This window comes from Kogia breviceps, chromosome 20 (genome assembly GCF_026419965.1).
Source record: "Kogia breviceps isolate mKogBre1 chromosome 20, mKogBre1 haplotype 1, whole genome shotgun sequence".
NCBI lineage: Eukaryota > Metazoa > Chordata > Mammalia > Artiodactyla > Physeteridae > Kogia > Kogia breviceps.
This window is the reverse complement of record NC_081329.1, coordinates 7574555-7601008: the sequence shown is the minus strand read 5'-3', so window position 1 is coordinate 7601008 and position 26454 is coordinate 7574555. Positions and strand designations below refer to the sequence as shown.

Sequence of the window (26454 nt, the reverse complement as noted above, 5' to 3'; positions counted from 1 at the left end):
CTATAATGTTATTATGATAAAATCAACATAATTTTGCTCTTAGTAAAGTTCACATTTCATGAACAAATACATCATTGATACATGCAGGTCCCAAGTAAGAAAATGTGTTTATAGACTTTATATGAAAAGAGAAAATCAGAGATGGAGAAACACCACACACAAATCCAACTTCTGACTTTTCAAACACATTATGATCATATGTGTCAATTGCAAAGGAAATGAAATCCCTCCCATAAATCCATAACCCAGTTCTAATAACTTGGCTTGTTCTCAAAATTATGGAATACATTTTTGATAATTCATAGCAAACTTAATAAACATTCCTACTTTATAGACAAATAAGGGGTTTCTAAAAATAACAGAGGACTGAATTACTCGGAGGAAATGAGAAAAGGCACGGGGGCATTTTTTAGGAACACGGATTGTTCTTGAAATTGCTGAGGAAAAGGATTAGGTTTTATAAAAAGACCGCATTGCTACACTTTTCTTTTAATAACACTAATTTCTTTTTATTTTCTCCATTGAGGCACTTTGTTTCTGTAGTCGGGTGCCTTCCCATCGTGAAAAGCCCATCTGTGTTTTTCACGCACTTTCACTGGTTTCCCTGGTGAATGTTAATAGAAAGATGTGAGTCATGTGTCCAACAATGTCAGATTGAACTGTTACTATTCCTCACATCATGTTCTTCAGAAAAATAAAATCCCTTTCAGCAGCCATTTCCCTTTGCGTTAACGTGGCTACAAGGTGTTTTCAAATTTTCGGCAATTACTCTTCACATCCACCTTTGCTTCATTATTTCCACTGAGTGGAAATAATGAGTGGATCCAGCCCTTTTCCACTGGGGATGCAAGGCCATGAAACAAACCACCTCCTTCATTATCAATATTGTGTCAGGACACGCATGACAGCGTTGAAACATGGCAGACAGTGCATGTTCCTCAATGGGTCAGCCAACAAAAGAGGAACAAAAGGAAAACAATAAAAGAGAAGACTCTGACATGGGCTGGTGAACATAGAGAGAAATGTGGGCACATTTTTATCTGCTGGAGACAGGTGGGATCAGCCTTGAAGATTCTGGTCCTCTTGGTGAAGCAAGCCTTGATCACATTCTCCCAGCCTTATTTTTGCTTCAATTTTTCATGATCTTTATATACAAGATAACAGAAAGTTAAAGCTAGGAAGAACTTTTCCAATCCCCTAGACAAAGCCCTTATTTTTTTGGGGGGGGGTTATCACTTTTTTAATATTTCAGGTGGGCAGTGATATCACATTGTGGGTTAAATTGTATTTCACTGATGGGTAATAATGTTGAACATACTTCTTTTTTTTTTTTTTTCTTTTTTGCAGTACGCGGGCCTCTCAACTGTTGTGGCCTCTCCCATTGTGGAGCACAGGCTCCGGACGCACAGGCTCAGCGGCCATGGCTCACGGGTCCAGCCGCTCTGCGGCACGTGGGATCTTCCCGGACCGGGGCACGAACCCGTGTCCCCTGCATCGGCAGGCGGACTCTCAACCACTGCGCCACCAGGGGAACCCTGAATATACTTTTATGTGTTTATTTTTCATCTGCATATTCTTTTCAGTGAAACATTTTTACATGTGTTTTACCCTTATTCTAATTGGATATATATTTTTTAATGTTGATGAAAGCCCTTCATTTAAAAGGTAAAGAACAGAGCAAAAATATCTAGAACTTGCAGATACATTTTCTTTCTCTATGGGAATCTTTGGAGGCTGCTAAGCGTTGGCAATATCCTCAAGGCTCCAGGAATAGTGAGCGAATTCCAGGATCCTGACATCAGTACTTCAGAATCTCACAAGTCCCTTGCCTGAATCAGGAAAAACCTCCTGGGACTCTTCTATACCATCTAGCAAGACCTCCCTTGACACAAAACTGGATAAGCTGACCCAGAGGAGCCCAGGGATTGGTGAAGTGACTCCTGTTTATGATTCTAACAAACCTTTGTCCTGGCGAAGCAAAGTCAGGAAACCACCAGTGTGAATTCTGTGAGTGAGTCACTTGTAGGATGTCGCCAGATCCTGGTAAAGCTTCCCATACCTTGTCACATACACCCTGGGATGAAAGGAGCAATTCTCATGCTACTTGGCTCTAAGTTTCCTGGGAGCAGTTTCCATCTTTGCATTACCTTGGAGAAACTTAAAACAGTATTTCCAGTGTTTCTCTCCTGCTGGCTCAGTCATGGAGTCAGGACGTCCCATGGTTTCTTCTCCACATCTCGTGTCCCCTCTCTCAGTGTGTAGGTCTGTCTTTTCTGTCACATTCAGGCTGACTGTTCTCTCACATCACTGAAGCTGCTTATTTTACTCTTTTCTTCTAGTATATCTGTTGGGTTGGTCCCAAAGTTCCTTTGGTTTTTAAGTAAAAATAAAAGACATATTTTTCATTTTCACCAAGAACTTTATTGAACAATGTATTCACTGCCTTGTTCCACGACCTTCTGCCATTTTTCAGGCAACTTCATAATTCCATTTTCCCAAAACTTTGTTATCTTTTTTTTTTTTTTTTTTTTTTTTTTTTTTTTTTTTTTGCGGTATGCAGGCCTCTCACTGTTGTGGCCTCTCCCATTGCGGAGCACAGGCTCCGGACGCGCAGGCTCAGCGGCCATGGCTCACGGGCTTAGTTGCTCCACGGCATGTGGGATCTTCCCGGACCGGGGCACGAACCCGTGTCTCCTGCATCGGCAGGCGGATTCTCAACCACTGCGCCACCAGGGAAGCTCAAAACTTTGTTATCTTTTTGAGCAAAGAACTCTTCCAGGTGCCTTTTACAGTCTTCCACGGAATGGAAGTTTTATCCATTAAGAGAATTTTGTAAAGACTGAAATAAATGGAAACTCGAAGGTGCAACATCTGGTGAATACAACGGATGAATCAGAACTTCCCAGCCAAGCTGGAACAGCTTTTACCTGCTCATCACAGAAACATGTGGTCTTGCATTATCCTGATGGAAGATTATGCGTTTTCTGTTGACTAATTCCAGACACTTTTCGTCAAGTGCTGTTTTCAGTTGGTCTAATTGGGAGCAGTACTTGTTGGAACCAATCCTTTGGTTTTCCAGAAGGAGCTCATAATAGAGGACTCTCTTCCAATCCCACCATATGCACAGCATCACCTTCTTTGGATGAAGACCGGCCTTTGGTGTGATTGGTGATGGTTCATTTCGCTTGCCTCACAATCTCTTCCATTCCACATTGTTGTACAGTACCCACTTTTTATCAACCATCACAATTTGTTTTAAAACTGGAAAGTTTTCGTTATGTTTAAGTAGAGAATCACATGCAGAAATACTGTCAAGAAGGTTTTTTTTGCTTAACTTATGTGGAACCCAAACATCAAAGCAATTAACATAAAAAAGCTGGTGCAAATGATTTTCACCACTTGATTTGGATATTTTGAGTATGTTGGCTATCTCCTGCGTGGTATAATGTTGATTGTTCTTAATGGCTTGATTTGATCACTATCAACTTCAACTGGTCTACCCAACCGTGGAGCATCATCCAGGGAGAAATCTCCAGCATGAAACTTCGCAAACCACTTTTGACACTTTCGATCAGTCACAGTACCTTGTCTATATACTGCACACATCTTTTTGTGTGTTTCAGTTGTGTTTTTACCTTTCTTGAAATAATAAAGCATAATATGCTGAAAATGTTGCTTTTTCCTTCCATCTTCAATATTAAAATGACTACACAAAAATTCACCAATTTTGATAAGTTTTTTTTTTAATGCACGCTGATATGACAGCTGTCACATACAATCTAACAAAATTGTTTCGAATGCAGTTAAAGACAACTAAGCACTACTAGAGCCATCATGCGGAAAAAAACGAACAAACATTTTGGCCAACCCATATTATATCTGAAATTGTCTTAGCTATATTTCTAATTTATTTCCTTAGATCTCCATATTCCTTTCAATCTCATTGATTGGAATGTTCTAGTATTCTGGAAGTATGAGGGTGGACGTTCTATTGTTTCTTGTGGAAACCTTTACTTCTGAATACAGCTCTTAAAAGTTTAGGGTATGAAGTTGTCAACTTTTTTTTTAACTTTAAAACTTCTGTTGTTATTTTTAATTAATTAATTAATTAATTAAGGTTGCATAGCGTCTTTGTTGCTGTACGCAGGCTTTTCTCTAGTTGCGGCGAGCAGGGGCTACTCTTCGTTGTGGTGCGTGGGCTTCTCGTTGCAGTGGCTTCTCTTCTTGTGGAGCACAGGCTCTAGGTGCACAGGCTTCAGTAGTTGTGGCATGTAGGCTGAGTAGTTGTGGCTCACGGGCTCTAGAGCACAGGCTCAGTAGTTGTGGCGCACGGGCTTCGTTGCTCCGCGGCATGTGGGATCTTCCCGGACCAGGGCTCAAACCCATGTCCCCTGCATTGGCAGGCAGATTCTTAACCACTGAGCCACCAGGGAAGCCTTCTGCTATTGTTTTTTGTTGTTTTTTTTTTAAACTATTTTTACACAGCTCGTACTCATCTTCTTGGGGTTGGAGGTTGGGGCGCAGCAATGCTTTTCCAGGAGAATGATTCAAACAGAAATATTTGGAAGGACATCCAAGAAGAATGGTGTATTAGATGGCAAAGGACAAAAACTCACTAGGCTTCTGTGGCTTCTAGGAGTGATATGAGAAGCAGTGGCCCAATGTCATATGCACCTCCTTCAATCATGAAAGACGTGGTGTGTCTAAGGGTTTACAAACATTGAAGCTATTTAAGCAGAAGATGTAGTAGAATTTTCTAAGTGTTGCTCCATGTAGATCAATGCGTCCTTTGAATCTCTCCTGAGAGAAGCCATCTGTAACCAGGGAAACTGGCTTGGGGCATCCATGTCACCAAATATAAGACAGAGGAAGTTTTCTGAATAGGGTAAATTTAGAGATTGACTTTTTTAGCTGCTACACTCACAGTCTGCCTAAACTAAAGCCCTCCCCCTACATTCCTACTGTTTCTCTTTACATGTTATATGTGTCAGCTATTTAGAACAGCAATTGACTGCCCCCACCACCGCCTCAGCTCTCATTTGCCTCTTTTGATGTTGTACAGGGTCTTAACCCTACTGAGTGTCAGATTTTCTCCTATTCATGACCCTGTCCAGACCATGGTTAATAATGAAACACTCTCCTAATAAGTGAAGGAGTGGGCAAGGATATTGTGTATTTGGGATAGTCAAGAAGCAGATATGCTGTTTTAGTTTGGGCTGCCATAACAAAATAGCACAGGCTGGGGGGCTTAAACAACTGACATTTCTCACAGTTCTGGAGGCTGACAGGTACAAGATCAAGGTGTCAGGCAATTCAGGTGAGGATTAGCTGACTGGCTTGCTGATGGGTATCTTCTCACTGCATCCTTACGTTGTAGGAAGAGAGAGAGAGAGAGAGAAATGAGCATACTCTCTGGAATCTCTTCTTACAAGGGCACTAATCCCACCATGAGGGTCCCACTGTCATGACCTCATCTCAAACTAATCACCTTCCAAAGGTCCTACCTCCAAATATCGAGTTGGCCAAAAAGTTTGTTCAGGGTTTTCTGTAAGATGTTACAGAAAAAAACCCAACAAACTTTCTGGCCAATCCAATACCATCACACTGAGGTATTGACTTCAACATATGAAATTGAAAGAACACAGTTCAGTCCATAGCACATGACCTATGAGCTAGCTACCTTATGATATCTTGACTATCTGTACATGAATATTTTATTATAATTAAAAGTACCAACTTCAGGACTACTGCATTCTATATTTGGCCTGTACTCTTAAAATGGGAAATGAAGCACATCCCTATTGGAAGCAGTTCTCTCTGACATCTGTTTTGATCCTTCACTGTACAAATGTTATCTGCAATAATACAAAAGTATATTCAAAGGTTACTATGAGTTCATGGACCACCGTGATGTGTCTCGATAAGATTCAGGACACTTCAGACAACCCACCAACAACTGGTGGTGGTAACTGACTGAGAAATATAGATACACAAAAATGTATAATACGGAAATAAAAACAAAAATAAAATGGGACCTAATCAAACTTACAAGCTTTTGCACAGCAAAGGAAACCATAAGCAAAACGAAAAGATAATCTACAAAATGGAAGAAAATATTTGCAAATGATGCAACCAACAAGGGCTTAATTTCTAAAATATAGCAACAGCTCATAAAATTCAACAACAAAAAAACAAACGACCCAATCGAAAAACGGCAGAAGACCTAAATAGACATTTCTCCAAAGAAGATATACAGATGGCCAACTGGCACCTGAAAAGATGCTCAACATCACTAATTATTAGAGAATTTGTAAGTCAAAACAACAATGAAGTATCACCTCACACCAGTCAGAATGGCCACCATCAAAAAGTCTACATACAGTAAGTGCTGGAGAGGGTGTGGAGAAAAGGGAACCCTCCTACACTGTTGGTGGGAATGTAATTTGGTGCAGCCACTGTGGAAAACAGAATGGAGGTTCCTCAGAAAAGTAAAATAGAATTACCATATGATCCAGCAATCCCACTCCTGGTTGTATATCTGGACAAAAACTATAATTCAAAAAGACACATGCACCCCTATGTTCATAGCAGCACTGTTCACAGTAGCCAAGACATGGAAGCAACCTAAATGCCCTTCAACAGAGGAATGGATAAAGAGGATTTGGTAAATATATACAATGGAATATTACTCAGCCATAAAAGAGAACAAAATTATGCCATCTTCAGCAACATGTGTGAAACTAGAGATTATCATACGAAGTGAAGTAAGAAAGAGAACAAATACCATGTGATATCACTTCTTTGTGGAATCTAAAAAAATGACCCAAATGAACCTATCTATGAAACAGAAACAGAATCACGGACATAGAGAACAGACTGGTGGTTGCCAAGGGTGAGGGGGTTGGAGGAGTGATGGAGTGGGAGGTGGGGGTCAGCAGATGTAAGCTTTTATATATAGAATGGATAAACAACAAGGTCCTACTGTATGGCGCACAGAACTATATTCAATATCCTATGATGAGCCATAATGGAAAAGAATATAAAAAAAGAATGTACGTATATATGTATAACTAAATCACTTTGCTGTACAGCAGTAGTTAACACAACACTGTAAATCAACTATCCTTCAATTAAAAATGTACAATACAAAGAAAAAGATGATTTGTTTCATATGCTCAGGAACAGTACATTTCCTAAAAGAGTGCAGGAACGCAGTTGTGTGTGGTGGTAGTGATGGTTGTGTGTAGAAAGAGCTTTATTCACGGAGCAGAGTCACGTAACAAGTCATGACAACGAGTCATGTAACAAGCACATGCGTGTTAGCTCTGACTCTGGCTTGACTTGCGTCCATCGGATGCTGTTTTTCCACCAATAACCGTGAACACAGTGATGGCAAATATCACAGAGTATCAAGCACTGCTGGTTAAAACTGTGGCTTGAAAAATAGCTCTGTTTCCAAGTACTAGTTTCTGTTAGGACCTTGTGGCATGATTTATACACCTATGAAGCTGAGTACTCTACTCTTCCTCTTAGTATTTTTCTTCCCCTTCCAGACGAAATAGTCAATCCTTTTGTCATTACGGTCATGAAATCACTGCTTTGCGAATGCGGGTTACTGACTGGCCCTCGGGAAACACTCACATGGCAAACGTCTAGATCCTGTTTGCAGCCCCAGCTGATGCTGTTTGTTTATCTACTTAAAACAACAACGAGGGCTTCCCTGGTGGCGCAGTGGTTGAGAGTCCGCCTGCCGATGCGGGGGACACGGGTTCGTGCCCCGGTCCGGGAGGATCGCACGTGCCGCGGAGCGGCTGGGCCCGTGAGCCGTGGCCGCTGAGCCTGCGCGTCCGGAGCCTGTGCTCCGCAACGGGAGAGGCCACGACAGTGAGAGGCCCGCGTACTGAAAAAAAAAAAAAAAAATTAAAAAAAATTAAAATAAATAAAAAAAAAAAACAACAACGACACACACATCGCGGTCTTGAGTCTTCTGGCTAATCAAGTGGTAACTTTTCATGAGGCGCAAAATTAAAAAATTAACATTTGGCAAACAGGTTTATTGTGATAATCCTGAAAGCACAGGAGAGAAGCCACTGCTTCGGAACAATAGCGATGATGTGGGCACAATGCGGCTGGCGTTCTTCCAAGCAGGGGTCCTGTTCTTCTCCCCACCTGGATGCGCCAGACACTCACAGTGGAATCAGATAACTTATCCTCAATAGTGCCTCTCTCAGCACAGGGAGATTAAGGGGAACAGGTTTAAAATGAACAGTTTTCATGGTTAGATTTAATTAATAGATCCATTTTGTTCTCACCTTGTAAGACACACAGGTCAGAAAGTATTGTTAGTTATATATCTATTTTTTTCCTCTCCAGGAGGCTATTGGCCTGAAAGAGCCAGTGGGGAAAAATCATGTTTGAAGACTTTCATCCATGCCTTGTCTTTTCAAGTCACATTCACAACGAGGAGACAGAAACACTCCACCAGCTGACGAGCATGGCTCCCAAGTGGGTCAGCTTTCCAAAGTGCGGAGCAGCCCCTCCACCCAGGCCGGCTCCGTGTTTCTTTCTCAGAACATCTAACGCAGTTCAGGTGGCTTGTGGACAGTGTGACAGGCTCACATCGAGGGCGGCCCCGGGCTCTCCGTGCAGGAGATGAAGCGTTCCTGAAAGACTCCGGCTTTCTGCAGCCCAAGAGCCTGGAGACCCATCTCCCCTGTGCCTGGGGTCCCAGACCTCAGTCCAGCATCCCAGGGGGCACCCCTGCTGGGCTTCTACTGGCCAATCCCCTGCAACTGCAGGCAGCTGGGGGCCCTTACAGGGGACGTTGGCACAGGCGTCTGCACCTTCTTTAAAAGAACACATTTCGGGCTTCCCTGGTGGCGCAGTGGTTGAGAGTCCGCCTGCTGATGCAGGAGACGCGGGTTTGTGCCCCGGTCCGGGAGGATCCCACGTGCCGCGGAGCGGCTGGGCCCGTGAGCCATGGCTGCTGAGCCTGCGCGTCTGGAGCCTGTGCTCCGCAACGGGAGAGGCCACAACGGTGAGAGGCCCACATACCACAAAACAAATAAACAAACAAACAAAACACATAGAAAGGACAGATGCTTGACCAAAAAAGGAAAAAAAATGATTTTCGAGTCAGGAAGGAGAAAGACAACTTGATTGTACACACACACACACACACTCACACATATGCACTGGTATACACATACACACTCACATGCATACACATAAACACACACACTCACATACACAGCGACATGCACATGTACACTTCTTTGGAAAACTAGGAAAAAACTCCGAAAGTATTGAGTGGCAAAGAGAACTGCACCCAATAAGAAAGAAAGAAAGGGAGAGAAAGAAGAAAGGAAGGAATGAGACATGGGTGAAATCTTGATTCTACCATTCGTGCGCTGACTGATCGTTATTGACTTATGTAACCTCACGGAGTCTCAGGATTGTAGGAATACTAGACGAGAACGATGCAAGCACAGTGTGGAGCATGATTTGCAGCACAGTCAGAGCTGGAAGGACAGGCCAGGTCTGAGAAGGATCCAGAGTTCCCTGTAGAGATAATGGAGGCCTGAGCTGAAGGACCAGTGGCTACAGAGAGCAGAGGATCGTCACAGGAAATATTAAAGGGACAGCCTTCCTGGCAACATCAAAACGGAACTAAGTAAAAATTCAACAGGTATGTTTGCACATTTTTCTCACCTATTTTCCCAAATCCACCTGTGGTGCCTCTGAGTGCCTCCTACTGGTCAACAATAAGCTTATATTTACATTTGGGGGATTTATTTCCTTTAAAAGAATGCCAGAGGTGCTGCAATCATTGCATCTGTGTCGTATAGTAAGGCATCATATTGTTCCTAGACACCAAGTTCCTGAATTTTCAGATGGACAGGAAAAGCCAAAAGAGAGCCATCCAGGTTGAATCACGCACTTATCTTCAGGATGTGCCTGAGTTTGATAGATAAAGGAATCCCTCACATTGCTTTGCATAAGGCTTTGAGGTTTTTGAGCCATACTATCTCCTTTGATCCTGACAACAATCCTAGAAAGTAGATGAGGAAGCTATTATCCACATTTTGCTGAATGATAATTACAGGATTCAGCTTTACGCAGTGTTTCCTCATATCAACAGCCACATTCTGTGTATCCTCGGACAGAGAGATCACAGACACGGGCCTCAACATACACCAGCTTGGAGGTACCTGGGATTGAAGAGCCTTTCAACAGCATCTTCACCCTTTTGTTTATGACACCCTCTCCATACACGCTGAGACCAACTTAACCAGCTTCTCATTCCCTGCCAAGCACTGAAACAGAAGCTCCCGACTGCACCTGCACCCGATGTTGTCCGTGTCCCACTTCTGACACCCCAATCCACCTTCAAGCACTTCTCAGAGCCTCTGCAGCTGCCGCCCTGTGTTCTTCTTCCTGCCTTTAACTCTCCATTTGATGCATCCCCAGGTCCTGCCAATTTTGCTTTTCACATAAATCTCATCCTTTCCAACTGTCTCTGTCGGCAGCAGTGCCATCTCCTTCGCTCGGTCCTCTCTGACTCCTCATCTGCAGTGATCTACTTTCCAAGCCACAGTCAGAGGACAAAAACACCACTGTCATCATGGCTTACAGAGCCTGTCATTACTGTTCCGTGTCTACGTCTCCACAGCTGCCCCCACCCTACTTTCTCTTACTTTGTTGTTCTCCAGACACTGAGACCTTCCTTGGTTCTTCGTAGTACATTGTTCACTTTGTGAGATGTCTTTGAACTGCTGTTCTGCTTTCCTCTCTCTCTCTCTCTCTCTCTCTCTCTCTCCCCCCGCACCCTGCTCCACGTCCTCACCCCAATATACCACACTTTCTTTTATAATTTTTAAATTTTCCTTTATCTTTTAATACAGCAGGTTCTTATTAGTTACCTATTTTACACATATTAGTGTCTACATGTCAATCCCAGTCTCCCAATTCATCCCAGCACCACCACCCCCTACTTTCCCCCCTTGGTGTCCATATGTTTGTTCGCTACATCTGTGTCTCTATCTCTGCCCTGCAAACCAGTTCCGACATACCACACTTTATCCACATATACTATAATCATGGATTTTATTTCCAACCCAGAATAACTTTCTCAGGAAAACTTCTCCTTATAATCTAGACCACATCAAGAATACCTGCCTTTATGCTTTCATAGCACTTGAATACATTTTCTTTAGAGCACTGATCACTGTTGCAATTTTACATGTCTCCACGTGATGAATGAAGTTCTCCCTCCAACTGGCCTATAGATTTCATGAGTTCTGCTTTTACTCACCACTGTACCCCTGAACACATGAACGTGCTTGGCAGTCGGTAGATGCTCATTAAATAGTAGTGGGAAGGAAAGGATAGAAGGAAGAAAGAAAGGGAGGGAGGGAGGGAAGGAGGAAGGAAGGAAATTTAAGAATGTCTCGTGTTATATATTAAAAACATCATTTTCAATCTGTAAAGTAACTGAGATTAATGAAACTGTATACTGATTCCCTGGGTATAAAATACTAAAGGCAGGAACCCTTGCCTTTCATTTTCTGGCAATAGAGGATAGAGAGGATACACAAAAAACTGTGCGATTATGTTATGACTATGTTTGTAAGAGGGCACGCACACATACACACAGGCATTAAAGAGACTATTTCAGCGGACCGCATGGGATCACAGAATCTACAGAGAAGAAATGCCTGTTAGTAACTTAAGAACTATCCTGTATTTATTAGCATTTATATAGCCAGATAACTACACAGAATAGTTAAGTTACTGTGCAATTTACACTCACTGCGTTTTGGAAGGAATCCTTTTTTTGTGTGGAAAATATCTGATAATATAGCCAGAAATTAAAGCAAATAATTAACATAAAATATAGAGTTCACCAATTAATGAAAAATGCAATTTCTATATGTATCTTGGAAATGGATAATGGGACAACATTTCAACATAGGCATTTGAAATAGATAAAGGTGTTTTGGAGGAGGCCTGTCGTTACCAATTTATGATAATTCAAAACACTAGCAAGGTTGTTTCTCTTCTTATCAGATTTTGGCCAAGTTTCTTTCAATGCACTGTGACAAGGGTCTGGTTTTGCTAACTGGGGCATCGCCAGTCAGAGGCTATTCCCCAACACTGCCACGGTGGACACAATAACTAGTGATGCTTAACCAATGGATAGTGGTCCACACCCAGACTCCGGCCACCAGAACTGCAACGGTGATATGGGAGCACCGCACCGGCTCTGTCCCTCTCCCATGGACTGGTGACAACAGGACTCTGCCCAAGCCCCTTCCGCATTTGTCCCTAATCTCTCTCATGTGGCCCTAATCTCCCCCAGGTGACCTCACGTTCACGATCCTTTTACAGGGGTCTCTCAGGACCCCTCCCACTACCGCTTCACTGGCCTGGTATCTGCAGAAAAGAAAGAAGGGCGAGTCATAGGTCCCGACCCTGGGTGGTCACCTTAGTAGCAAGGCACACACTTCTCCGGTGAACTTTTTCTCTTCTGAAGAAGCCATCTTACTGATAGATGCTTTAAACCTACCTTTAGCTCACGCCCATTGATAAACATTAAAGTATTAATCCTTTCCTTAGTGTGGTTGAAATTTAACATATAGACGATGCCGTGCTTAATAACAAATCAAAGTGACTCAGCCCTATTGATTTTTAGACCAACCACCCTCCCCTCCCATGCACACCCACCGCTATTCTAGAATTTGACAAGTCTAGCCTTGACTTCTGCCATCAGGCCCCAAACTCCATTCTGGGAGCTGGGGAAAATGTGTTTTACACTACGAAAATTTCTATAAGCCCTCTTAATCTCCTTCCTTCTTTACTGATCATTTTTATAATAGGAGGTAATACCTTACTAAGAGGTTAGGAGGGACAGAAAAACGTAACTATCTGAAAGAGCCCAGGTGCTCAGTAAATGTGTGCTGAATCTGAAATGTATTGGTTTCTGGAATTACTTAATTCTTTAAATGAAGCTTTATGCATAAGTAACATTTGCATAAATTATATAAAATGCCTATGTAGTTCAAATTCTCCTTTACTGATTTTAAAAGTGAATGGCCGTTTCCCCAATTAACTGCTACTTGTTTTATCTCTAAAAATGCAGATTTAAAACCATATTTCTAGAATATTAGCTATCACAGCTTGTAATTTGTTTGAAGATTTTTCCAGTATTCTACTGTCAACAGGCCAAGAAAATGAATTAAATATATACTTTAAATCATTTAAAAGTTCATAGTCTTTGGTAAAAGGGCACCTGTAAATATACACAGTGTATTTCGAATCAGCACCAGGCTTGGGATCAATTCAGCTCAATCTGTACACTGGAAAAACGCAAGCTGCAGCCCTGGTTACTCAGCCGAATTGGAAAAATACGTGTTACGTTGTCACTAAAATTCTACCTAGAAAAATGAGTCTGGAAAGTAATATGAATCTGAAAGTGTTGGGTCACCGAATCTAACCTCAAACCTTTCCCTACCACTGTTACTTTGTAATATGAATGCACTTTCCTGTGAATTTCCTTCACCCTTTGAAACTGCATGCAACGAGAAGCCGTGTTTGCATCATTGTACTTTCACACTTGACGGTGAGGGCAAGTGTATTAAATTCCAGAGTGGGTAGGAAGAGGAAAGTAAAGCGGGATCAGTGACAGTGAGCCAACTTGAGAGCAGGCCAACATATTTTTAGATAGTTTTTAATGTGAATACAAGAATACACACACACACACGTATGCATGCTTTTTAAATTCAGAAACATTAACTTGTGATGTAGCTGTGTAATAAAAAATAATTAATGTCTCTCCTGAATAATGAACATGAAAAGACAACATTTCTTGACAGAGGCATGCACTGCCAATAAGATGTCTTCAAAAGGTTTCCTTGCCAAGTGAGTCGTTTTTAGGAAATGAGAGACCATTTGATTCTAAGAGGCTAGGTATCTAGATGGGTACATCTCTTCGGCTATGCTTTCATCTCCTACTTCCTATTCGTAAATCTGATGAGAGGTACTACAATATTTGACTTAAGAAGAGTTGAGGTAACCAAAATAATTGGCTCATTTCAGTGGCATTATTGTTGCCTCCCCTGCATCTATTTCCCTGTTTTTTCTTTCTTAATAAAACTTCAGTTCTTCCAGTCAATGGATTCTGGTGAAATAAATCCACCCTGGTGCCAAGGATTCAATGGGTGTCAGCCAATGAGCAACTGGCACATCTTCCAATGGCCGTGTGATGTGGCTTATTCAGATCAAGAGGCCCCATCGTCCTGGCTGTAGTGATTGGGTGTCCACATGATTGGGCACGTGGCCTAAGCTGGTCCTACCATGGGAAGTCCATGGCTGATGCCCAATGGCTGGAAAAGAGAAGGTCTCTTCTGCCTTGGCTATGAATGTGGAACCATGTGGTCTTGGAGATTCCACCAGCCATTGCTCTATCATGAGCAAAGTGTGACAAAACACATTAGCCAAAGAATAAGGCAGAGTTGAATGCATCTGGGAGACCTAGAGACACAGCCCTGAAGAAACCATGATCCTAGGGCTCAAGCTACATTTGAATCCCAGTGAACAACTAGGTCCTACTGTAGAGCACAGGGAACTATATTCAATATCCTGTGATAAACCAGAATGCAAAAGAATATGAAAAAGAATGTATATGTATATATATATATATATATATATATATATATATATATATGTATAACTGAGTCATTTTGCTATACAGAAGAAATTAACACAACATTGTAAATCAACTATACTTCAAAAAAGTAAGAAAAATACGATGTGCTGTCTAAAACTTGCTGAGGAAACATCATAAGCAATATTGTAACCTCACTAAGACTGTTTTGTCACCTCCCTGGACCATTAGATGCCGCCGGGTCAAGTGTGCTCTAATACTTTCCCCCTTTCTTCCCAAACCAAAAAAACTTCCAAACATTAAGAGTGAAAAGGAGAAGCAGGATAGCACTGTGAAAAAAATCAACATCCTTGGGAAAGATCAACTGGCATTTAGCATTTATTATGTAGGTGACTTTGAGAAAGTCATAGAACCTCTGGAAGCATCCATCTCCTTCTCTGTAAATTAGAGACAAGAAACCCTGAAGCTCTGACAAAGAAGAGTCCAGCACAGTCCCTGCCACATGACGCACCACCAGTAAATGCTGACTCTCCTGCCTTCCTTGATGTTAGTGGAAAACTTGATTAATGGACTTGGAATATTTATGTTAGTTCTTTTGGATAAGCTGTTCTTGATTAGTCACAATGTATCTTAATTATTTGTTTATACTTTTATGTTCTCAGTGATGCATTTAGTACTTTTCAAATTAGAATTATTTACTTCTTACAGGATTTTTTATACTCAGTATATGGAAAACACCTAATTCCCGTGGTCGTTTTAAAAGCAAATAAGATAATACATGAATGTACTGTGCTATCTGAAAAGTCCCATATAAATGTAAAGGCTTTTAGAAAATATTTATTTTTAACTATAGACTTTAGGATATTACAGGTTACAATTCGTGCTGCTTTTTATTCTGGCAAAAGGATACCCTAGTTAAATAATATTGGTCCAATTCATGATGTCTTCTTGTTTAAAAAAATGGTTGAAATGCTCCAATAGATGCATTTAAATGAATAATGTATATAATAATATGATTTCACACTATGCTAAATATCCTAAAAATTCTATTTAAAGCTTCATAAATATTGAATGAATAGTTTATTAATATTTTTAATAACTTTGGGACGTTTCCAGAGGAAGTCCATCCCATTCTCCTAGAAAAATAAGTATTATTTTATATGTACAGATTTTCACACATATTATGCACACACCCAGACTCTCTCGCTTCTCATTGGTTACAGAAAGATCAAAGTAGTTCAGTTTATCCATGTGGTGCCGAAATTAGATATAGAGAACTTTTAATTCAATCTGTACTACTATCATTGTCATGCAACTAAAGACACCAATGATCTAGAATTCTCATTTCTGATTTGTTTATTCAATGCATAATATGTCCTTGAAACGATTTAGTATTATCAAAAAGAGTCTAATTGTCTCAATTTCTGTTCCAGGAAATTCATCAAAAGAATAAAAGATGCCTTAAAAGTCAGGAAGATGCATTCTTCAGAAAGATGCATTGAAAGTCATGAAGGTAAATATGACATTCTTCCATTGTACAAAAAGAGCAAAATCCAAAGCAGATTGAATGGCTTATAAAGGTCCTACCAGATGCACAGGTCCATTGGGAGGGGGTTTCCAAGTCTATACTCTCTCTCTCCTGCTCAGATTCCGGACCCCACATTTATCCATTGATTACAGACTGAAGGACACACCTGGTCCAGCCAGGTCGGTCAGACTCTGCTCCTGAAGATGCAGGGTCAAGACTGAGACAGCCTAGTTCACTTCTGTTAGTGATGGAGCTAGCAAAGCAAATTTGGCAACTAAGAGCACATTATTTTTCAGCCTATTCACGGAGGCTGAGAAAGCCTTTCTTCAGAGAGTCCTGGCAATGACCACAAACTTCAGAGAGACAGGTAGGTTTTCTAAATAAAGCAGAGGAGTCAGCAGCCTGGCCAGCTGCTCTGCCTCCTTGGGGTCCCCTACATGTCCTGATGCACTCAATAAAATTTCCTCTTTTTTGTACAATTAGCTCAGAAGTGTTCTGTTGTTCACATCTCTCTATACACCAAGCTTACTGAAACACTCACAAAATGATAACAAAAAACAAGAACAAGCAGAGGTGTACTTCCTGGATCATAAATCTGTGCATTTTGAATAACTGATCTCATTCAAGAGCTGTAGAGTCAAGAAATAATTAGCAGTGTGAGCAGAATCTCATATACAGGGGAATTCTTTTTCCTTTTTTTTTTAAATCAAAGGATTATATATTATAGTGAAATTTAAGGAAATACACAATTTACAGATCAGATATTGGCTAAATAAATTATAGCATATCAACATGATGGCTTTATACAACTTTCAAAACAATTTTTCAAAAACATTAAAAATCTGGGGAAACTTTGTATAAGGGAAAGAGCATAATGTAAAATGATAGACATACAGATATAGGCATAGGAAAATAAAAGAATACGATAAACTTTAACACTGGCAAGGTATTCTGAGTAAGGACATTATGGGTACAATTTTTCTTCTTCATATTTTGAAAATATTTCTACAAAAAGTGCACATTGATTTTTAATAATAAAAAAATAGGAGAGGACTTCCTTGGTGGCACAGTGGTTAAGAATCTGCCTGCCATCGCAGGGGACACGGGCTCGAATCCTGGTCCGGGAAGATCCCACATGCCGAAGATCAACTAAGCCCGTGCGCCACAACTACTGAAGCCCGCACGCCTAGAGCCCGTGCTCCGCCACAGGAGAAGCCATCGCAATGAGAAGCCTGCTCACCGCAAAGACGAGTAGCCCCCACTCGCCACAACTAGAGAAAGCCCACGTGCAGCAACGAGGACCCAATGCAGCCAAAAATATATGAATAAAATAAATGAATTTATTTCAGAAAAAAATGTCGGGATGGGACTTTGCTGGCAGTCCAGTGGTTAAGACTCCATGCTCTCAATGCAGGGGGCATGGGTTTGATCCCTGGTCGGGGAACTAAGATCCCGCATGCCGCACGGCGTGGCCAAAAAAAAAAAAAAAAATAGGAGGGATGACTTGGTAAAAATACATTTTCTGTTATTCTCACAGCATATAACCTAACCTCTTTCCTCCATCTATTTTTTTTTTTTTTTTTGCGGTACGCGGGCCTCTCACTGCTGTGGCCTCTCCCGTTGCGGAGCACAGGCTCCGGACGCGCAGGCTCAGCGGCCACGGCTCACGGGCCCAGCCGCTCCGCGGCACGTGGGATCTTCCCAGACCGGGGCATGAACCCGCGTCCCCTGCATCGGCGGGTGGACCCTCAACCACTGCGCCACCAGGGAAGCCCCTCCATCTATTTTATATTCTCCAAATTCCAATTGTTTCCAAAGCTTAAAGCTGGCATCATGCTCTCAGAATTAGATAAGCATTCACACACACACATTTTTTTTATCATAACTAATCAGTTGTTAATTACTTAGCTCACATGTAATGTATGTTCCCTAAGAATTAGACTAGTTTGCAAAGATGTTTTAAAGATGGAGTTATCTTTACAGATATTAAAGATATCTTACAGAGAGATGTTTTCAAATTCAGACTTTGCCACAGACATACTTGGTACTTTGTACTAGTTTATCTGAACACTTTTGTGTAAAGTAAGGATAAAATGACAAGAATCTAAGGATTGTGAAGGCAATTAAGTGAAAGAATACATGTAAAAGATCAACATTAGTTTCCTTAGCAAGAAGAGTGGCATATGTAAAAATATCATGAACCATAAATAGTTAATCACAAATTGTTACTAAATTGACTTTACATGGTCAATTCTTGAAAATATTGAGTGAAAAAAAATGATTAATTGCTCATACATGTTAAAGAATACAACAGACAAATTTGTGTTACCTTTTCTTCTTACATTAATCATTCACTTAACGAAATTATAAAACTGAGTAGTAATAATGCCTTTTATATTTTACCAACTGCTTCCAATTGCTGAGATAAAAGTATACCTTCCCCTCAGTGGGGAAAAATGTGACACTGCCACAGAAAAAATTGGGGACTCAGAAATCAAGCAAAAAAACACTGGCCTCAACCATGAGTCTTCTGACCCTTTCCCAGTTATCAAAAAACTCCAAAACATTTTTTACCTTCTTTTATCACCAAAAATAAAATCTATTAAGGGTAATGCCAAAACTTCATAATATATACTGTAAACAAACAGCAAGCATGTAGGGAATCTCAAATAAGAATGAAGACAGTTGAGAAAGTAATGAATAGGAGAAAAATACAAACACACACATATATAAACCATAAAAGCAATACAAAAACATGAATATTATATACATACCTATTTTATTATATATGTGTATATATATATATATATATATATATGGAAATCTTATCATTAGTTTTTCACTTGAAAAAAGATGATAAAATCAATTTTGCAAATACTATTCAACAGGTGGATGGAGGGGTGGTGGAAAGCGGATTTAATTAGACTCAAGTAAATTAAGGAATACACTGTATCCTGCAAATGCCGTAGAAAAAGGGCCCATTCAAACTGAGATGAAATAAAGAACCTTAACGTGGCGTTGATGATCTTCATCAATACTACCTCCAACTGGTCAATTTAGAAACAAATTATGGAGGATGGTGCTGGAGAAAAGGACGTCTGGCGCTCTCTCTGGGGTCATTTAGAAGAAAATCTGCAGACATTTTATATAAGCAATGTAAGAATTGAAAAAAAAAAAAAAAGAGGCTCTTAATCTATAACTATGTTTCCCAATGAATTTTAAAGAAGCTGCTCAGGGCTTCCCTGGTGGCGCAGTGGTTGAGAATCCGCCTGCCAATGCAGGGGTCATGGGTTCGAGCCCCGGTCCGGGAAGATCCCACATGCTGTGGAGCGGCTGGGCCCGTGAGCCATGGCTGCTGAGCCTGCGCGTCCGGAGCCTGTGCTCCGCAACGTGAGAGGCCACGACAGTGAGAGGCCCGCGTACAGCAAAAAAAAAAAAAAAAAAAAAAGAAGCTGCTCAAAGCTAAATCAGTGTAGGCTTCAAATGGGCCCCCATTGGTTGTGACCTTTCAAGGCAGTCATGTTGAAAGAGTCAGCTCCACTATCTGCTTTGGGTTCTTGTGTGATTTCTGGCTCTCTCATCCCATGCTCCCATCCTCACAAATGCCCTTAGTACACACACACACACACACACACACACACACACACACACACACCCCATGCACATCTCTCACCGGGCCTCGTGGCAGGGTGTCAGCTTGGGTAAGTATACACCTGGCATGAAATGGGACGGCTAGTGTTTCCCACCCTGATCATTTCATTCTGTTTCCCCAAATTGTTTTCACTTCTGCTTGGTTTTATCTGGTGTGTTTTTCACAACACTGTTCCCCTATCAGAAGATATTTAATTGGTTATACTGAGGTTTCATTCACTTTCTTCTCCAGTTCTATGGTCTTGCAAAATTCCTCTAGAAAAGGGAGGGCTCTACAAGTCTGTCCACGTTATTTGACTCTAGAAATTTGCTCTCAGTGCAAGAGAAGAGTGTAGATTCTTTGGGTCTTAAATATTCCTTCCTTCTTATATCTTAATTCTCAACCTTGGATACAAATTCCAAGATGCGTATCGATCTGATATAATGCATCTATCTCAATGAGAATTACTAAGCTTGGACTTTGACAAAAGGTCAATAGACTAAAACTGAAAAGCTATCCATGCCCACAATGATTGGCTGTGATACTGAGCCTCGTTTAATGATGCGCCACCTATAAGGCCATACCAAGGAGGGACAGTCACCAGTGTTCCCAGTTGCCGGCAGGGATACACACGGGTACTGTGATCATAAGCACGATGGATTGGATCTCATTAAGATACCAAGGAAAATCCTCCAAAACGGTTCTTAATTAAATGGTCTCCAGCTAAACAGCAGCCACAATGTGAACTTTCCCTACACCCTATTCCACTGAATGTCAAGTTGGCTCCAAAGCCTATGGGGGGGGGGTCCTTAAACTCATAACAATGCTTCCTATGTACATGGCTCTTTTCATATGAGATCCGCACAGAGCTTGACAAATATCATCTTATTACCTCACAGTGAGTCAATTACAGAGCTGGGGAGAGAAGCCAAGACTCAGAACTCTGTCACTTGTGAGACTACTTCTAGTTCAACATCACAAATAGGCTACTGTTTATAAGGGGCTTAGACAGGGAAAATAAAGTTTGATATAAAGTCACCACTCTCCTACCATCAGCAAGTGGGCACTATTACCACATTAAACACAGGGCAAAACATTAAAAATAAATGTTAAAAAGTGGGTTTAGAGAAGAGAATGGGCTTAAAGCACAGTTCAAGTCCCACAGCAAGGTTTTGGAAAGCCCTCTATGGTCAGTCGTTCTCTTTCAGATAATTTCATTTTCCACCAAAACACTTGCTGAAATGCTCACAATTGAAGGTTACTCTCACTATTTATTTGTCAACAGAGTAGGTTTTTTCCTTAACTTTGCAACATTTTAGGGCTGTTAACGTTTTGAGTCCAACAAGAATAGGATAAATACGAGTCACACTGAGAGTCTCCGTGCCTCCATCCTGTAGGAGGCGATGTCGCAGTTCAATGGCACAGAAAACTTAAAACGGTTACTTCCCACTTTCTCTGAGCAAGGTAAACTGAGGCGTGCTGCTAGGACACTCAGAATTCCAGGTGATCAAATGAACAAATAATGGCTGTCATCAAGAAGGCTACAAATAACAAATGTTGGCAAGGACGTGGAGAAAGGGAAACCCTTGTTCACGTTGGTGGGAATGTAAACTGGTGCAGCCACTGTGGAAAATAGTGTGGAGGGTCCTCAAAAAAACAAAAACAGAGATACCATATGATCCAGCAATTTCACTCCTGGGCATATATCCCAGGAAAATCAAAACACTAAATTGAAAAGATACATGCACCCCAACGTTCATTGCAGTATTATTTACAATTGCCAAGGTACGGAAGCAGCCTGTGTCCATCAACAGGTGAATGGATAAAGAAGATGTGATATATGTATATATGTATATATACACACACAGACACACACACACACAGTGGAACGTTACTCAGCCGTAAAACAGAATGAAATCCTGCCATTTGCAACAAGGTGAATGGACCTAGTGTATGTTATCACTAATATGTGGAATCTGAAAAAATGAAACACATGAATGAATACAACAGAACAGACAGACTTGTAGATATAGAGAACAAACCAGTGGTTACCAGTGAAGAAAGGGAAGGGAGGAGGAGTAAGATAGGGGTATGGGATTAAGAGACACAAACTACTATGTATAAAATAAATAAGCAACAGAATATATCGTACAGAATATGGAAATATAGCCATTATTTTGTAATAACTTTAAATGAAGTATACTCTATAAAAATCTTGAATCACTATGTTGTACACCTGAAACTAATATAATATTATAAAGCAACCATACTTCAATAGAAAAAAATGGACAAACAAAAGTATTGCAGGAGTGGAGGAAACACCAGAATCTTATTTTTAAAAGTTGTACTGGAGGGACTTCCCCAGTGGTCCAGTGGTAAAGAATCCTCCTTCCAATGCAGGGGACATGGGTTCAGTCTCTGGCAGGGGAACTAAGATCCCACATGCTGCAGGGCAACTAAGCCCACAACGCCATAACTACTGAGCTCACGCCCCTCAATGGGAGAGGCTGCGTGCTGCAGACTAGAAAGCCCACGAGCCCTGGAGCCTACGCGCCACAACTAGAGAGAAGCCTGCCTGCCACAATGCAGAGCCAGCGCCGGCAACGAAAGATCCCACATGCCTCAACAAAGAGCCCGCGTGCTGCAACTAAGACCCGACACAGCCAAAAAAATAAAGAAAATTTAAAAAGAAAATAAATATTAAAAAATGATTGCGTTTAAAAAATAATAAAAAAAGTTGTACTGGATAATAAGCTAGAATTTTTGTTTGACATGCCTTGGAAATTTTTATCTTTTTTATGACGTTAAGTTCTAGAAACAGGGTAACTTCTAAATCAAGGGATTATCTATTAGCAAATTATGCTTGTTCCCAAATCATGTAAATATAGTTGTTAACATCAGACTTCATCTCAGCATTTGCAGTTTGACTTTATAAATTGCAGTCTTTTCCTAGGGATCTGTCACCTCATCTTGAAAGTCTTGCTATATTATGCTTTGAAGCATGCAACTTTAAAGCTGTACCTGAATCTTTTTTTTTTTAATGAACTTGTTTCCATCTTTGTGATAGAATAAAATAGCACATGGCATTTTAACTGGGAATGAAGAGAGGTAAGGAATAACATAATGTTACCGAAAGAAACTGCAAATCACCAGCAACATCATAGGGATGTACCTCTAAGCAGAATTAAACTGGAAAGCCAACTTGTCAGCAGAATGAATAGGTGGATAGTCTGAATTTCAGTGCTAAGGCTTAGTTTAATTTTCTTCCTTGATAACCTTGACCACAGGCTGAGATTTTAAAGTCACTTGGTCGACTCACCTCGATAGACCTACCTATTTCCAAAGAAACCACATTCCTGCAACATGTTTAGTAATTATATTCATCTTGATAACATCCTTCCTGACAATTTGATCACTGATGGAACTCTCAGCCTGTGAAGGTTATTTGGATTTCCCCCCTTCCTGACCTTATGTTCTCTGACGAGGGTCTGTAAAGCAAACACCATTTGTTATGGTATCTTGGGAAACGGCCACACTTCTTCCTCCAGGAACGGTGGCAAAAATTCTTTCTTTCCTGCAGCCCATCTACGCCTGTCAAATCCGTACTCATGGAGCGGAAGGCAGGTCCCTTGCCTGTTTCAACTCTGCTTATTTCCAACCCGACTTCCAGGCACACGATCTCCATTGCAGGGCTACCGAGCCCAGGATGGGAATTTTACATCTTTGACCTTTGTATCGTTGTTCAAATCTAACCACAACAGATAAAGTCAAAGAGGTTTGAAATCAGCCAGTGGTTTCACATTTCTCCAACACGGTCCCATAAGTTGGCAGACAGCACGAACTTAGGGTGGGGACCTTGCTCCTCACTCCCTATAATCAGTCTGTGGCAAGGAAGCCTCAGCTGTCCTCTTATGCCATTTCTCAGACCCGCCTACAGTGGCCCGACGCCCGCCTGGGCTCAGCCACCCTCTGCCAGATACCGGCCACCTGGGCACGTACCTGCCACACACACCCCCCGCCCTCCTCCACGTCCACGTCCTCCCCCATCACTCACCTTCACTTTTTCTCTCCCTGGAAACCGGCAGCCTCGGGCCTGGACCCTCAGAGGGAATCATGATGACTGACCCCAACCAAGTATTCCTAGAAGCAGCTCCCGAAAGGCAAGTGTTCACATATATATATTTTATATATATATATATATTTATTTATATTTATATAATATATATAATATATAACATATATTATATATTTATTTATATAATATATAACATATATTATATATAATATATAACATATATTATATATAATATATAACATATATTATATATTATATATATTTATTTATATATAAATATATTTATATATTTATATATATTTTAAACACATTTTAACATATTTAACATATTTATTTAAACATATTAACATATATTTAACATATATATTAGCATATATATATTTAACATATATATAATAATATATATATTAAGGAGGCATAAACTCATTAATTAACTTATTTTAATACTGTCACCAATTGAAGCAAAGAGAGGAGGTGATGAATCCCCGAAATACTGTTCAACTTGCTTCCTACCCTATGATAGATTCAGTGCAAGGACAGACTGTCCCTCATAAGTTGAGTGTCATGACTGGCCAACAACAGATTCAGAATCCCCAATATGGATTTCCAAGAAACATACTTCATAAGCACTAATACAACCATTTTTGTTACGGTAGTGACTAAACATTCTCCATCGTAGAATGTCTTGTCTAGTTTGAGGAATGAAAGAAAGAGTGCCATTTTGAGAAACTCATTAAGGAAAATTTAAAGAACACACAAAAGAAGAAAGGATTAAAACACAAAACAAAACAAAGAACCCCCTCAGGTTCTACTTTCCAAACACAAGTTCTAGTCACTTTCTCTGGCGGGATATCCAAGTCTTGAAAACTGTCCCTTGTAGCTCATGGTCGTCTTGGGGATATGACAGTTGAGGGATAAGATTTTTTAAAAAAACGAAGTAACTATGAGTTGAAGCAGAGGGGGCAGTCAGATGAAAGAGGCCAGCAAGAGCGTGTCAACCACAGGAAGAATGCGTAAGGCAGAGAGTGAGGCAGCAAGAAACCACATAGGGTTGGGTGAGCTGCAGCAGACAGTGGGTTACCAGCTATCCTGCTTTGCCCGGGACTGTCTCCATTTTAAAACTGAAAGCCCTCAGGAACTTGCAAACCAGAATGATCTCACGTCAAACACAGTATTATTTCCTATCGAGTCTTAAACTAGCCCTCTTGGAAATCCCAAGTCTCTACATTTCTACCACAGCAGTCCCGGACCACTCCCTCATCAGAACCTTCTATGCTGGAGAAGAGGATATTGTCATGTTCCTAGCTAACTGCTTAAATGCTGATCACATTCCACAGCTTTGTACCACTGACCTGGGACCCGTCCATGCTGGGTCACCATCTACTTTCCTGTGGTCCCTGGAACAGAGGGCATCGCTGGGAAGTGATGCAGACTGCTGTTCAGCCACATATCCACGCCGGGTGCTGTGACATCAGTCAAGGATTTCCTCTCAGAAGTTCCTAATTTTCATTGGAAATGTCTGGGTCTCAGGGTCGCGCTGGCCCCAAGCTCCTCGTATTCATTCATTTAGCAAGTGTTTTGGGAATGAGAGAGGCTGTGCTCAGGGCTGAGGAGCAAGAAACACTCTTGCCTCATGGCAAGATCAAGTTCATCAAGGGGTGGACAGGAAGGGAAGAGAGAGAAGCAAACCAAGGAATTCCATAACTCTGACACAGTGCGACACAGAGACGGGTGATGCTTATGTGAGCACAGGGAAAAGCGAGATATGGGGTAATCGGATTTCCAGGGGGTCTGTTCTGGTTGAACTGGCCTCAACAATCCCAGCTTTTTATGCCCTTTGCTCCCTTTCTCCACTAACTAACTCTGTAGGAACATCAACTCTATGCTATTCCTCTACTTTTACTTTTACTTTTTTTGGGGGGAGGATCCCTTTTAATCTTACTGATCATTTTACACTTGTTTTAGATATATCCAGATCTTGAGACGTCCTTATGGAGAGTGACCTGGAAGTCAAGCAGCTGGATTTTTCTTTCTGTTGAAACTTCTCGAACGTGCGATCGCTCACATTTGTATCTATTTCCTCAACACTTAACTCTTCTCAAACCTTCTGTTTTCTGGATTTTCTCCCCACTCTAATAAAAGTGTTGAAAGTTATTTTCAAAGGTTCCCAATGATTTCTTTATTGCCCATGGCATCTCACACAGAGAGTATTTGGGTGGCCTCTGGGTCAAATTTTCAGCTTCCAGAGCTTTGGACCTGAAATATATCTTCCAGTTTGCAGCAAAGAAAACTCCTCTAAACAGTAGTATTCGCCTCATTTGTATGCTCATGTGTCTCCATAAACTTCATGCAACCATGACACAGATGTATCCCATAATTGAGCTCTCACTGGCTTCTCCGTCTCTGCCCCCCTTCCCTCCTCACCCTCTGTAGGAAATTTCCTGTCTCGCCAAGGTGGTCTATTTCGTGTTCCAACACGGGGTCTTCACTCTGACTACCACGGCTTGCCCAGTGGTGGGTGATCTTTTTACATCAAATACACTTCCTCTTTCTTT

The 26454-nt window shown here is 41.1% G+C and overlaps 1 protein-coding gene across 4 annotated transcripts in view; it reads right to left on the bottom strand.

Moving 5' to 3' along the window:
• The window catches only part of CSMD1 (CUB and Sushi multiple domains 1), a 1661506-nt gene that overhangs the window by 1368237 nt on the left and 266815 nt on the right, over positions 1–26454 (bottom strand). The gene's annotated exons all lie outside the window — the stretch shown is intronic.